Consider the following 10,692-nt stretch of genomic DNA (forward strand, 5'->3'; position numbering starts at 1 on the left):
TTTCATCAGACCCTATGTTCCCCGGCATCTCTGGGAGGTTATTTGTGTCCTCCTTTGTGAAGACAGAACCAAAGTATGAATGTAGTTGGTCTGCCATTTCTCTGTTTCCCATTATAAATTCCCCTGATTCTGACTGCAAGGGACCTACGCTTGACTTCACCAATCTTTTTCTCTTCACACATCTATAAAAGCTTTTAGTCAGTTTTTATGTTACCTGCAAGCTTACTCTCATATTCTATTTTCCTTTTCTTAATTAATCCCTTTGTCCTCCTTTGTTGAATCCTAAACTGCTCCCAATCCTCAGGATTATTGCTTTTTCTGGCCAAATTATATGTCCTCTCCTTGGATCTTATGCTATCCCTAATTTCCCTCGTTAGCCACGGTTGAGTCACCTTTTTTGATTTTTTTTTATGCCAAACTGGGATGAACAAATTCTGTAGCTCATCCATTCGGTCTTTGAATGTTTGCCATTGCCTATCCACCGTCAACCCTTTGAGTGCCATTCCCCAATCAATCCTACCCAACTCGCTCCTCAGACCATCGTAGTTTCCTTTATTTAAATTGAGGACCCTAGTCTCCGAGTCAACTACTTCATTCTCCATCTTAATGAAGAATTCGATCATATTATGATCGCTCCGACCCAAGGGGCCTCGTACAACAAGATTGCTAATTAATCCTTTCTCGTTACATAATACCCAGTTTAAGATGGCCTGATCTCTGGTTGGTTCCTCGACATATTGGTCCAGGAAACCATCCCGTAAACACTCCAGGAATTCCTCCTCCACAGTATTGTTACTAATTTGGTTGGCCCAATCTATATGTAGATTAAAGTCACCCATGATGAGTGCTGTGCCCTTATTGCACGCTTCTTTAATTTCCCTTTTAATGCCATCCCCAACCTCCGCCTTACTGTTTGGAGGTCTATATACCACTCCCACTAATGTTTTTTTCCCCTTAGTATTTCTCAATTCTACCCATACAGATTCCACATCATCAGAGCTAATATCCTTCATTACAATTGTATTAATCCCTTCTTTAACCAGTAATGCTACCCCACCTCCCTTTCCTTTTTGCCTATCTTTCCTGAATATCGAATACCCCTGGATGTTGAGTTCCCAGTCTTGGCCATCCTTGAGCCACGTTTCCGTAATCCCAACCAAATCATATTCATTTACCTCTATTTGCGCAGCCAATTCGTCCACCTTATTACAAATGCTCCTCGCATTAAGACACAAAGCCTTCAGGCTTGTTTTTTTAACGCTCTTAGAATTATTATTTACTGTGGCCACATTTGATTTAAACCGTTGATTTCTCTTACTGCCACTTTTGTTTTTCTCCTTCCTATCTTTTGCTTTTATCCCCGTTTCCCTTTCCTCTGTCTCCCTGCTCAATTCCCTTTTGAAAGTTACTATTGAATCAGCTTCCACCACCCTTTCAGGCAGCGCATTCCAGATCATAACAACTTGCTGTGTAAATTTTTAGTCTCTCCACATAAAACTCCCACATCCATGGCAGCATTCCAGTAAATCTCCTCTGCACACTCTCCAAGACCTTGACATCCTTCCTTAATCCTTAGGATTGGCCATAATACTCCAGCTGGGGCCTAACCAGTGTTTTATAAAGGTTTAGCATAACTTCCTTGCTTTTGTGACCTATCCCTCTCTTTATAAAGCCAAGGGTCCCGTATGTTTTTTTTTTTTTTTAAAAACAGTCTTCTCAACTTGTCCTGTCACCTTCAAAGATTTGTGCATGTACATCCACAGGTCTCTGTTCTTACGCCTCCTTTAAAATTGTATCATTTAGTTGATATTGCCTCTCCTCATTCTTCCTACCAAAATGAATCATTTCACACTTCTCTACATTAAATTTCATCTGTCATGTGTCTGCCCATGTCCTCCTGAAGTCAGTTACTCTCCTCACTGTTTACTACATTTCTGAATTTCATGTCATCTGCAAATTTTGAAATTATGTCCTGCATACCCAAGTCCAGGTCCTTAATCTATATCAAAAAGAGCAGAGGTCCCAACACCGACCCCTGGGGGACACCATTGTACACTTCCCTCCAGTCTGAAAAACAACTGTTCACCACTTTCTGTCCCTTAGCCAATTTCATATCCATGTAGCCACTGCCGCTTTAATCCCATGGGCTTTAATTTTGCCAACATGTTTATTATCTGATACTTTATTAAATGCCTTATCTAATTCCCCAACACCACCAAAAGGCTGACTGGCCTGTAGATGCAGGGTTTATCCCTCTCCCCTTTTTTAAACAAGGCTGTAACATATGCAACCCTCCAAGTCCTCTGGCATCACTCCCATAGCTAAGGAGGATTGGAAGATTGCGGCCAGAGCCGCCACAATTTTCACTCTTACTTCCCTCAGCAACCTAGAATGCATCCCATCTGGACCGGGCGACTTTTCTACTTTGAGCGCGGTCAACCTTTAAAAGTATCTCCTCTAACTATTTTTATCCTATCCAATTTCTCTACTACCTTCTCCTGGAAAACAATAACTTATCCATTATATTCTGAATTTCAGTACCAGGTGTTTTCACGAGAGAAAGAAATAGAGCGATTGTGCTAGGTGATCTTTTACATCCACCCGAGAGTGCAGATGGGACCTCAATTTAACAGCTCATCCAAATGACGGCACCTCCAACAGTGCAGCCTTCCCTCAGTACTGCATTGGCATGTCAGCCAACATTGTGCGCTCCAGTCCTGGAGTGAGGCTTGAAACAATGGTTTCTTGACTCAGAGGCCACAGTGCTACCCCACTAAGTCAAGGCTGGCACGTTTAAGATAATAGGTGCACTTAGACAACACATCGCCTTGATTGTTTTAAGTAGCTGAATGAAGAAGGTTATCCGAAAGTAGAAAAGGTCTCCTAAATTAGAAGAGTGAGATGCTTTTGCTAATATCACTCTTATGCCAGTTACCATGAGGTGCAGATTTTCCCTTCCACCCAGCAAAGCACTGCTCAGTCTCCTCATAGTAACTCATCATGTAGATGATCATGCCTTGTACCACCTTACAAGTTATCCTTTTGATTTCCTGCCAGGGTACAATTCCACAGGAGGCTGCATCCCTTTGGTACCTCACCCAAGAGGGCATAGTTCATGCAACAGGCTGAATAGTAACCATCAGCAGGCTTCTTTTAGGGGTCGCTAGACATTAACCGGGAATACGAGCTCAGATTCATTTTTCCCCTTCTTGGCCTGAAGGCACTACAATGCCACAGTGCTGCCCCAGCTGAGATTGGCTGCTAAAGCAAAAATTAGTTTCAGGGGCAAAACAAATTGGGCCGATAGCACAACACTTTTCTCTATATGGAATCTTGGATTCATTCTTGAAATTCTTAGAACCAAGTAAAAATCAATATAAAGTTTGTGATGTCACCCAAATCCCTAGGTCAGATTACAATGTAAACATTATTCAATTTGCATAAAAACAACAAACACCCCACCTTGAAGATAGGATCCAGGATGAGCTGGCAGAAAGTACGGGGCAGTTTCTTCCCTTCGGCATTTGTTGGACTCTTGCTGAATTTGCCTGTAGCGGGGTCAAAGAGCCTGGGAGTAAAAGGAAAGTTCATAGGCATCGGAGCAAACCACAGCAGTTGGTAATGGACAGTTTAGACCCCTCCCCCAACTCTAAGACATAGAAAATTATAGATATTGCAAATAAAACGACCAATTTCTGGCCACCCCAATGCCATGGGACATTGCTGCCCAACTCATCCAAAAAACAATAATGTTCTGTGAAAGTGCCAGATTACACGGTTACTGCGGATTACTCGATCTATGTTAATGAGCATTTGCCTTAAAAAGGGAAACTGAATTATACCCGACAGAATTACAAGAATTATTGACACTACTAAATTCACCACAAGATCTTCAACAAGCTCAGTTGTTTTGAGGCAATTATTTACAAAAATAGTTATTTCAAATAATGGCACTGTGCTCATTCAACACACCAATAACTAGACAGGCAGGAAACACTCATTTCCCCTCCCCTGCTCCCCTCAAACTTCTCTCCAGCAAGCATGCGATACTGAGACTCCAAAGCTTGGGCAATTCGGCTCTTGAACCCTATGAGGGTATTTGGGGACATACTGGCCCAGATTTTGCGCTCTCGCACAGCGTACGCCGTCGTAAGCCATCAGAAAGGCCCCGCAAGTTCCGGGTTTGCGCATGCATGAAAACCTGGAACTTGCGATCCGTCATGGTTTGCCTTGACAGATCTACCGCACCGACCTAACAATCACTTTCGCAGGCGCAGAGTTGGGCTATTTGCCGAACTACTGCCCAGCAAATGCCCACAAAACCGTACAGCTGGAACCACCTGCGTCCTTGGGATCCGCGGGCCTTTACGCAGGCGTATGCCTGCAGGCCCAGGACTCAAAATCTCTGAAGCCCGGGAGCCTGAAGGTAGATTATTATTTTTTTTAAATAATATAAATAGGGTCGACGGCATACTCTGGAGGTACGCCTCCGACCGCAAATCCCGGGCCATTATATTAAAAGCACTAAGTACGTGCAAGTTGCTGTACTTAGTACTTTACTTGAGACTAGTCAAAATCTTTAGCACAACTATCTTCAAGCAGAAACTGCCTAGGACAAAGTTGAAAGCAACTACATGGTGGTGAATGCCTCCCGCAGAGACATGGGGAAAGAAAATTGAGCCTTTTATTTTTTTTTATGCGCTTACCTATCTCCCCACAGTTTCTTCATCATGTCTTCTATTTTCCTGGCACGATCTGCTGCAAACAGTTGAGTTTTTTCTGCTTTGGCAAACTTGGTAACACACATCTCAGCAAACTGCTTCAGTGTGAAAGCCCAGCCATGCAGACCAGACCCAAACACAACGGTACCAATGATGGGATCAATCTAGGGAATCAGAAGGGAATGCGTTCTGAATCACACAGCTAGAGATATTTAAAAAATTAAGTTTTTACTAAAATATTTTTAAAAACCTTTTTAAAACTGCAATGTATATAAAATAATCTAAATAATGTGAGGATGGATGAAGCAGCCTGTTCTCAAAATACAAATTGAAACAAGCCAACTCAAATTATATTCACATTAACTCTTTAAAAAACGACATAATTAGCATTTGCCATTACCGAAAAGGATGGATGTATTTTAGAGCTCGATGCACAACAAAACAAGTCAGTGATCACTGCAAGAATTGCAACTCAATATACAACAGTGACTGAAAACTAGCCAGCAATTCCAATTTTGTACAATACACATTTCACACACTGCGGGAAACCTATGGCTCACCATAATATTGCTCATAGGCCCGGTCTCGCCTTCTCCATATGTGGAGATGACGACATTAACATTCTCCACAATACGCTGGAAAGTTTGGAAAGGGACCTCAGGGTCAAGCTGCAGCTCCAGGAGGGCACGGTCCATTTTGTTCATCATCAGCACAGGCATAATCCGCTCTGCGATGGCCTGACGCAACACAGTTCCAGTCTGTACACACACCCCTGAAAAATAAAGTCCAATCCAATTACTCAACAGGTCCCCCTCCCTTTCAAAACAAAAATCTTTCTTTAATGTTTTGGGGTTTTATTACAAGCTTGTGCTGCAGGATATTTAATTGTTTCACTTTTTTTTTAAATGATGGAAAACTTAGGTTTTTCAGCCATTTTGTTTTCCTCCTTCAAAATTATTTAATTATTGGGTGCAATCTGGGCAATCAATAACAACACCTTCTGCCCTCAAGAATAAGTACATGACCACCATATTAAATATATGATGACCATTTTAAATAAGCTGCAGTGGAATTTCAAAGTAGGGAAGAAATGCAGTAACATTTAAAATGCTGAAATTGACTAAAGTCCAACTGTGACCACTGAGAAATTAATTGATGGCTGGATGATCAGACAGCAAGAATTTCTCCACTTTTTGAAAAGTAAAAACACATAGCTCTCAAACTCTAATTTTACCTGAGACACAATCTACCACAACAAGAGAACCGTCAGTGACTGGAGAGCAGCTGTTACTTCAGATGAAAAGTCAACATGCCCTGGTGAATCAATCGGGTTGATCAGGAAGCCATTACCATCCTTGCATTGGTACGATAGCAAAATACTGCAGATGCTGGAAATCCGAAATAACAACAGAAAATGCTGGAAAAACTCAGCAGGCCAGGCAACATCCGTGGAGAGAAATTAGAGTTGACGTTTCGGGTCGAAACCCTTTTTCAAAACTGGAAAGGAAATAAAATAGATCGAAGGCAGGGCTGCGATAGAACAAAAGAAGTAAAAGAGACATTAAGAGGTATTCAAAACCAGACGAGATGCTAATAGGACAAGTGGAGACAAAAGACGGCCGAGATTAGGTGTGAAGTGTACTGGCAGGATGAGAAACAGCTGCCATGTGGGAGAGAGAAAAAAAGTGGGGGGGGGGGAAAGGGAAGACCCAAAACAAAGGGGTGGAAAAAATATAAGTAAAAATGTAATAGGGGCCGAGGTTATGATTTGAAATTGTTGAACTTGATATTGAGTCCGGAAGGCTGCAAAGTGCCTAATCGGAAGATGAGGTGCTGTTCCTCGAGTTTACGTTGAGCTTCCGTGGAACAATGCAAGAGGCCAAGGACGGTGAGGTCCGAGTGGGAATGGAGCGGTGAATTAAAATGACAGGCGACCGGAAGCTCGGGGTCACCCTTATGGACTGAACAGAGGTGTTCCGCAAAGCGGTCACCCAATGCGCGTTTGGTCTCCCCAATGTAGAGGAGACCGCATCGTGAGCAGCGCCTTGCATTGTTTGATGAAGGCCAAGTCATTTTCTGAAAGCTCGTAATACAGAGAGATAGCCCTGTAAGGAAAAAGCAAGAAAAAAATTGAAACTGGTTCGGAAGTACTTATGATTGTCTCTATATACAAAGATGAAACAGCAGGAGCACCTGGAAATATTTAATGGGAAACATGAGGTGTTAAGAACTTGACATTGAGCTGGTTGGTCAAGTAGACTTCACATTATGGCAACAATTCCCCACGAAATCTTCTTCATTTTAACCAGGTCACTGCTGGGAAAGAGCAATAGGATACAGTCACCTTGGGAAACTGTTCCATATTTCCCAGTAGCTGGCCACCGTGGGTCATCAGTCTGCCCTCTTGGCCAGGAAAAGAGTGTGTGACTTCATAAAAAGAAACGGGCAAATAAATCAACTGCACACATGCACAATTCACAAACAGCCCCAGCCAGCTCCTGGATCCAGGAACACAGTGCAAAGAGCAATCATTTCAGTTGATCAGAATTTACTAGTTTACTCCTCTTAATTCAAGGTAATTTTATATTAATTATTTGACAATTCAAGCACCAAATTCCTACTTTGTTGCGTAATTTATATGACTTCATTCAAATTACTGGATAATTCAATTTTTTAGTACAAAAAAATGACTGGTTTAGTAGACTGTAGTCCATCAGGTCGGTGTAAACGCTGAAGTTTGCATAAATAGCTGCAATGACAAGATTGCTGAAACACTCAAAGTAAATAGCTGTCTATTTTCAGTTGCTTGTTCCATACACTAAGTGTTGACTAGGTGGCTCATATAGAGAGAACATCGATATGGACTTGATGGGCTAAATGGTCTGTTTCTATGCTGTAACTTCCCACGTTTCTACATTTATACCAAGGTCACTTATTCTTAGTCTCACATATAGATTAGTTTCTTATCTTCCACAGATTACAGCCCTACCCTATAATAAATTCCCTGGATCTGGGTGTAGGGCTGCCACAGTGACACTTACGTAGACTTGATACACCTTTCTTGTTCATCTTTGCGGGTGCCTGTAAACCTCGTTTCTCCTGCACGGGCTGAAGCGATGATTCCTGCTTTGCACACCAAGGAGTCAGTTAAAGCGGATTTGCCATGATCGACATGGGCAATTAGACATATTCCTAATGTTGGATTTTCCATCCATAATTGTACATATCTGATCCACTGTGAAGTTCACCTATACAAGGAAATGGAATGCCAGTGTGTAAGAATTATTTTTAAATGGCTTTGTGATCTAAGTTAGCTTTTATAGACAAACAAACCTTACATAAAACAAGGGGATAGGACTGCCTTCTAAGTAGGCAGACTGTTCACACATTTTGTAATTACCACTATAAAAGTACCACTATGTTATATAAGTCATAGTTCCTAAATATTACAAAGCAGTGTTTAAAGACATTTATACATTTGTTTAAAGAAAACCATTTTACTACCAGAAGATTTCGCAAGGTGGGCTTTACAAGAAAAGCATAACAAAGCTGCAACTAAATGCCGCCCCCGCCCTGCTCTGCCTAGACTGCCAGGGAAACAGAATCAGCCTCCAGGTAGCCTGGAATACTTCGCTTCAACTCAAACACCAATGCTCAACAACATTCCTTTAGTTGTCACTTAAAGACCAGACTTTTTTTTTTTTTAAATAGATGCTACCAGCAACAGAATTCACCAATAACTTACTAGGAATATCCAAGAAAAGGAAGGTTAGCCCAAGTGACAACTGATAAATGAACTATTCTTGCCTTTCGAAAGCTATTTTTATTTCTTTGAACTTTTTCAGAATTCACTTAAAAATCACAATAGAAAATCATGGGAGGCCATTTAGCAGATGTTAGTTTATCCATCCAGAAGGACTCTACACTCCGACTGCAGCATCTTATTTTTTTGAGACACGTTTCCAGGGATTTGTCTCCACTGCTCTACCAAGAAGTCCATTCCACACCATTATTCTTTTGTATGAAGAACCTTCCTGACACAGTCCTAATTTGAACTGGTGTCCTCTTGTACTCTCACAATTTAGTTTGAACCTATTCCAGATTTACCTTTTTCATACCAGTTACTAAGATCACCTTTCAGTTTCTCCAGTCTTTCTTCACTTGACATTAGGGGTCAGACATGTGCCCCTTCTCCAAACCGCATCCAACACTTTGCAGGTCTCCTTTGCATGCTGGTGACCAGACTGGATACAGTAGTCGAGGTACGGTCTGACCAGAGCACTATGAAGTTTGAGCAAGACTTCCTCTGGCTTGCACATTGAGTTCTTTGTGTTCTAGGGGGTCAGTCTTGGCTCAGTGGTAGCACTCAGAAGATTGTGTGTTCAAGCTCCATTCCAGAGACTTGAGCATGTAATCAAGACCGATACTTTGTGCAGTAGAGGGAGTGCTGCACTGCTAGAGGTGCTGTCTTTCAGTTACACCGAGGCCCTGCCTGCTCTCTCAAGTGGGCTTTAAAGATCCTGTGGCACTTTAACAAAGAGTAAAAGGGATTTCTCCCGGCACGCAAGCCAATATTTATCTCAACCAACATCACTGAAAACAGATTGTGGTCATTTATCTCGTTGTTTGTAGGACTTTGCTGTATGCAAATTGGCTGCTGCATTTCCCTATATTGCAACCATACTTCAAAAGTACTCAATTGGCCATCAAGTGCTCTGGGACATCCTGAGGCTGTGAAAGGCGCTATATAAATACAAGTTATTTTCTTCTTTGTCACGAAGATTCCAGTCAGCTGCCTCCTCCTTCCCAACCAAGCCAAACCGCCCCAGGCTCTCCTGTGCCCTAGCCCTGATCGCGTACCTTCACTAGTTTTCCTCCCTCAAGTCATCTTGTCCATGAGACCCACCTGCTGCTCCTTGATCCCATTCCCACTAAACTGCTGACCACCCAACATCCCTTCCTAATCCCCATGCTAGCTTGACCTCAGGTACTGCACACCTCCCTTTCAAAACATCCATCATCACCCCCAATTCTCAAAAATCCCATCCTTGATCCCCTCATCCTTGCAAACTACCACTCCATCTCCAAACCGCCCCCCCACCCCCACCTTTGATATCCAAGGTCCTTGAACATTTAGTCACCTCCCAAATCCATGCCCATCTTTCCTGCACTCCATACCTGAACTCTCCAATCAGGTTTTTGTCTTTGCCAGAGCACTGAAATGACATTAATCAAAGCCACAAATGACATCCTCTGAGACTGTTACCATGGTGCATTTTCCTTTCTTGTTCTCTTCAATATGGTTGACCATACCATCCTCCTCCTCCAAGTCTCTCCATTATCCAGCTCAGTAGGACTGCCATCACTTTTGCCTACCAAATCGTAGCCAGAGCATTGTACCGTCACGTCTGGAATCTCCCAATGATCTGTCCTTGGCCACTTCCTCGTCTATATACTGCCTCTTAGTAACGTCATCCGCAGAAATATGGATATCTTGTCGGCTGCCTGCAAATTTCCCGAGGGCAGTGCTCAATGATGTGCTCCAGGGTCTGATTAGGAGCATGATAGGGATGCTTTAATCTTCCATCTACAGAGAAGGCGGCAGCAGCCACCATGACCAGTTCTGAGGCAGTTGATGATTGTCCACTGTTTGTGAGGAAGGTTTGATCCTTCAGGTTGTACTGTGGGGTTCTCTATAAGGAATCCATTCCCTTTGTCACAGTTCTTCCAAGCATTTCCCCATCGGTCATCAAGGCTGAGGGGAGCTCGCTGAAGGGCTTCGGCGACGGTCCAAAATGGCCTTCTAGATTTGAGACGGGTTGATGGTAGGCTGTTCAAGTTGGCCTGGATTAGCATGTCGTTGGAGACTGCATATTCGCGGCACAAGTGTGGTAGTGCGAAGTTTGCAAGCACGGGCAGCCATGGTGTTGGTGTCGATAAAAGCGTACCGGTGATAATTCTCATGATGACA

At 42.7% G+C, this 10,692-nt stretch overlaps 1 pseudogene across 1 annotated transcript in view; it reads right to left on the reverse strand.

The window, feature by feature from the left end:
- The window catches only part of LOC147123612 (elongation factor 2-like), a 35,226-nt pseudogene extending 25,194 nt beyond the window's left edge, over window positions 1–10,032 (reverse strand). The window contains exons 1-7 of the transcript XR_015073476.1: window positions 9,988–10,032; window positions 7,763–7,969; window positions 6,766–6,826; window positions 5,956–6,075; window positions 5,282–5,493; window positions 4,707–4,885; window positions 3,463–3,568 (exon numbers count right to left, since the gene is read on the reverse strand). The product of XR_015073476.1 is annotated as an elongation factor 2-like (transcript). The remainder of the gene's footprint in view (window positions 1–3,462; window positions 3,569–4,706; window positions 4,886–5,281; window positions 5,494–5,955; window positions 6,076–6,765; window positions 6,827–7,762; window positions 7,970–9,987) is intronic.
- Between the last annotated feature and the right edge of the window lie 660 nt (window positions 10,033–10,692).

The sequence above is a fragment of the Somniosus microcephalus genome, chromosome 2 (assembly GCF_052327205.1).
Source record: "Somniosus microcephalus isolate GS21.2 chromosome 2, FLI_Smic_1.0, whole genome shotgun sequence".
NCBI classification, from domain to species: Eukaryota; Metazoa; Chordata; class Chondrichthyes; order Squaliformes; family Somniosidae; genus Somniosus; species Somniosus microcephalus.